Below are 5,276 nucleotides of genomic sequence, written 5' to 3'. Positions count from 1 at the left end.
AAATGTTGATTCACCTGATACCTGTGTCTTGGGCTTTCATTAGAGACAGCCGCCTTCTATCTCTATGTTTTATGAATCAACGGCAAGATAAATGAAACGTTTCAATGTTTTATTATCACATTGTCCTCAGGCAATAATAAACAAACACACATACGTTCACGCAGAGTGTGGTCCATTTTAGCGACATAGCTAAGGCCACACGGAAAGGTGATCATCTATACAATAAATTTCATGGTACAAGAAACACGATGCTTAACGGAGAAGCGTATTCCACTATATGGGGACAAAAACTGTCCCCAACCACCAGGGACGTAAGGCAATTCAATCAACCAGGGACGTAAGGCAATTCAATCAACGAAAACAGCCCTTTCTGCCGGTAAGAAAATTCTCACTGCCGCTAGTGGATGCATTATGGGATATATCAGCCTTCATCACCTAATCCCGGATATTATGCCCCCTGGTGTAACATGGCATAATCTGGGTAGATTTAAGGCCCAAATCAGGGTCTGTTTGGATGATAGACCATAAATCCCTGCAAGTCTTACGTATCCCTGTGCTGAAGTGATTAACCCATGGCAGTCTATTAGAACAAGATACCACATTCTTTTTCAACAGCAACTTATACCTAGGGATGGTTAATGCTCTGCCCTTAGCTGTTGCCAAAACACCATCATAGCCCCTGTCCCTACATTTAATGGCCATAGTATTAATCGCTTCACACTCAGTACAGTACTGCAAATCCTGTGAGCCCTCAGGAACTGTGAGTACGGAAGACCCTCCTCGAGGGGTTTAGGATGGCAGCTCGCAGAATGCAGTATGGGGTTTCTGTCAGTGTACTTTTGAAGTATGAAAACCGCCATTCAGTAATGTTACGGCAACATCCAAATAGCAATTAGAGCAGGGCTGGCCAAACCGGTCCTCGAGATCTACTAACGGTCCACGTTTTCCAGATCACCTAGCTGGTGCACAGCTGTAGTTATTACTAACTGTCACATTTTCAAACCTGCTGCATTCATTCCTACTATAGATCCACAGGTTGCCTGGCAAACATGCACCATTGGTAGATCTTGAGGACAGGTTTGGCCACCCCTGGTTTACAGTGTGCTCATCCATATTGTAAGTCAGCTTCATAGGACTATTGGATTTGTTATGGTCTTTGACTGACAATTATTGTGACTTTTCATGGCCAGATTCAGGGCGGGTGCTGAGGTCATGTGATGGGGACTAATTCAGCCCTTAAAGAAAGCGTCTGAATCGTCCCCAGTGTGGATATCCTTAAACATATAACCAACAAAATGGCGATTATATAAGCATGTATAAAATAAGAAATACTAAAAGAACAGATATTGGGAGGATTACAAGTCCTGGAATTTCTGTTGTCCAGTATCTGCATAAGCATCAAGTACAGGATGAGAGTACAGACTTGTTGGGGGTTATTCAGAACTGATCGCTGTTCTGCCAATTTGCACAGCGGCCGATTATAGTGTAAGGATTGTTGACGTTGATTGACAGGAAGCTGCCGTTGGTGAGTCACCTGGCTGTTATCTGGGCGTGTCGGGGAAAACGTAGGCGTGCCCAGGTAGTTTCAGGATGTGCGACGTTAGCTCGAGCTGCAAACAGCCAGTTTGTAGCACACAGGCAGAGTAGGTTCTTGGCTGCGCACAGACTGGGAAAATCATTAGATTGGGAGTTTCTTAACGTTACGCCGATCGGTGTCAATTTAACAATACATTTGCAGCCTGGCACAGGGCGGGATGTCACTCCGGCAGGGCGGCTGCTATCTGATTCTGCAATTTTGCAGAGCAGTGATCAGGTCTGAATAACCCTCTACGTGGCCAATTCTGGATCACTTGCAGTGAACTGAATTTGGCCCCAGGCGCAAACCCCAACTGCAAATGTCTGCAGCGATTTGAATGAAGCGGTGTGGTGGTAGGCTTGGGTATCGCCCATGGGAATGGCCATCGCTTCATGGGCGCCACCATGAAAACGCTGGGTGTTCCCAAGCGGGACAAGGTGTGCCGGAGGCGGGTGGATGACATCACATGACGTCGGCCACCCGCCCCCCGGCACACCTTGTCCCGCCTGCAATGATTTCCCCTGCTGCAGGCACATAGGGGATGGGTTTTTGACACATCCCTTTGCATGGTTGTGAGGGGAAACAGTGGCGCGGGAGGGGGGGGGGGGAGGTTTGTGCATTTGCCGAGTCAACCAGAATCACCCCATATATGTACTATAGGGTCACTGATAACTGATGTTTTCCTCCCCGACAGCACTAATGTCTATGAATGACAACTGCAGCTGTCGCAGTGCGTAGATGCAGGTGTGGGAACAGTCAGTGCTGCTGACAATGCAGCAGCATTTCATCAATGCCCATAATGAGCAGTCATACATTGAACCCTCTGTTGCCAGAAAGCATTGTAGATTACACCCCAGCTGGTAGAATGAGAGAGTCTGCACCCTAATGGAAAATAGATGGGCCTCTATAACCTCTACTTCCTTAGCCGAAGAGCCTGTGACCTTTTGCATCAGGACCTGTGCCACTAGGACAGCGGGTTTGTTTGCGGCGTACCGTGATCCAGTTAGTCGGGGTGCAGAGAACAGCCATCGGCATCCGAGACTGCTGAACTGGAAGCTTAACCAGACGTGCGACATTTCACTACCAGAGTTTGTTCACATGGTCACCCAGCACACCATCGCTGGACACTCACCTACTCCTCGTGAAAAAAAGGGGTTTGTTGGATGTGGGATATGGTGCTACACCGGGTCAAACACGATATGTGAGTGTGGGATACTTAACTTAAGTATTTACGGTCCTTTTTCTCACTTGGTTACTTCGTCCTTCGCGAATTTTCTCGTCAATTTTTTTGGGAAAAAAAGGAATAAAGATATTTTAGGTTGGAACGGGGGTTAAGTTCGGTTTACAAGGTATTATTGTTCTGTCCCAGTTTTCTGATATTCCTCACCTCACTTACATATATATGTAGTGAGGGTAAGCTTATCTGGGTTTCTTTATGTTGGGTGATGAACTGTGGGAGGCGTACCTCACTTACACGTTTATGCACATGAAAACTCTCATCAAGGTATCTTTATCAAAAACTGCGTACCAGTACTCACGATTAATAATGTATGTACACGATCATCTGGGTATCTTTAATCATTCCCAGATGCTCGTGTACATACATTATTAATCGTGAGTACTGGTACGCAGTTTTTGATAAAGATACCTTGATGAGAGTTTTCATGTGCATAAACGTGTAAGTGAGGTACGCCTCCCACAGTTCATCACCCAACATAAAGAAACCCAGATAAGCTTACCCTCACTACATATATATGTAAGTGAGGTGAGGAATATCAGAAAACTGGGACAGAACAATAATACCTTGTAAACCGAGCTTAACCCCCGTTCCAACCTAAAATATCTTTATTCCTTTTTTTCTCATAAAAATTTACGAGAAAATTCGCGAAGGACGAAGTAACCAAGTGAGAAAAAGGACCGAAAATACTTAAGTTACGTATCCCACACTCACATATCGTGTTTGACCCGGTGTAGCGCCATATCCCACATCCAACAAACCCCTTTTTTTCACGATGACTATTTGGGTTACCTAGGAATAACCCTTCAGGGTGGAGGATAGGCAGCAGAACAGCGAGAATTACAGCGCCCAGGCGATTGTCTTACCAATCTTTTACCACTCACCTACTCCTGCCTACCTAGCCAGTGGCCGCTTGCTTGATACTGGCTCCCAACAAAAACTAACCCAGTAGTGTGTATATACACATGGCCAGACTAGATGGGCCTTGTGGTTCTTATCGATCATCATATTGTACGTTTCTATGACAAAGGGACTTCTAGGTCCAAAGCTAATTTATCGAATGCCTTATTAATGGCTTACTAAAAGCTTTCATACAAACTTTACCATGCCAAAGGTAACAAACCGCTGTCTTGCTGGGACACAATCCTCCAAGGGAGGGCACAGAAACTGGGTAAAGAACCCAATAGGACAGTCATTCCCAACAATCGTCCTTAAGGCACACTTACAGTGCTGGTTTTAGTTGCATCCAGGTCCCAGCACAGATGGTTAAATCAAAATAACTCAGGTACTGTACTCATTAAATCACCTGTGCTCAAGCCTGGAGATGACTAAAACCTGTACGGTTAAGGTGCGTACACACTGGCTGACATATAGGCCGTCCAATATTGATGCATCATGGGCCAGTGAGAATGAGCGATATATCTATGTATGGCACAAATATATCACGCAGTTGCCCAATATATCGGTGCATCGTGCTGTGTATAAGGGCGATACCTCGTACAGCCACGCCGAGAGATGCCAGTGATTGACAGCTCAGATTCTGTATATTATGCTAATACTGGTGTAATACCACATTGTTGAAATATCAATCGTTTCTTTATTCTGCGAGTCTATCTCTAATTTCCCTAACGCACGTGTCAACATTGAAACCATATTGACATTATAAATACCAACATTTTGCAATGGAATTCGCAGCCAAGGGATATCAGCAGTGGCCTCCATCTCCCAACAGCCATCGCAGTCTAGACTTAGTGCGAAAACCATTCAGTGGTGTTTACAAAAGGTTTTCCCCCTGTGTGCACAGCTGTGAATGGACCCTTATAGCTGAGCTAAGTGCTATATGCACATCATCCTTTTAGGAACAGTGGGCCTTATTCTGGTTTATACCCGACGGTCAAAATACCGACAACCATTGACCAACGCTCAAAATCCCGACAAGGTCAAAATACCGACATATAGACTGTAGACAGGTGAAAAAGTCAACATGACTTTCGGTCGACATGGGTATTTTCACTGTTTTTTGACCAGACATGTGCCGACAGGCGGTATTTCATGCCCTACCATCCACTAGGGCGTGGTGGGAGAATAAAATAGTGTGCCCGAAGCATAGCATGCGTTGCGAGGGGCTGCGGTTGACTTACAACTGTGTCCATGTCGACATTCGGGTAAAAAAAAAAAAATAAACGGAAAAACCCATGTCGACCGAAAGTCATGTTGACTTTTTCATCTGTCTACATTCTATGTGTCGGTATTTTGACCATGACAGGATTTTAAATGTCGGTATTTTGACCATGTCGGGATTTCATACCGAATCCTCTGTCAGTGTATTACAGGTGATTATTTCTACCTAGGAATACCGGCATCCACATTATTGGCACCACTGGTTTTATATTAAGGACATTTGTTCAGTATCTTTAGGGAGCCAAAATACATTTGTGGGCAAAAAGGAAACCAAAACCCATC

The sequence above is a fragment of the Crinia signifera genome, chromosome 2, assembly GCF_055691185.1.
Source record: "Crinia signifera chromosome 2, ASM5569118v1, whole genome shotgun sequence".
In the NCBI taxonomy this organism is placed as follows: Eukaryota; Metazoa; Chordata; class Amphibia; order Anura; family Myobatrachidae; genus Crinia; species Crinia signifera.
This window is presented reverse-complemented; position numbering follows the sequence as displayed.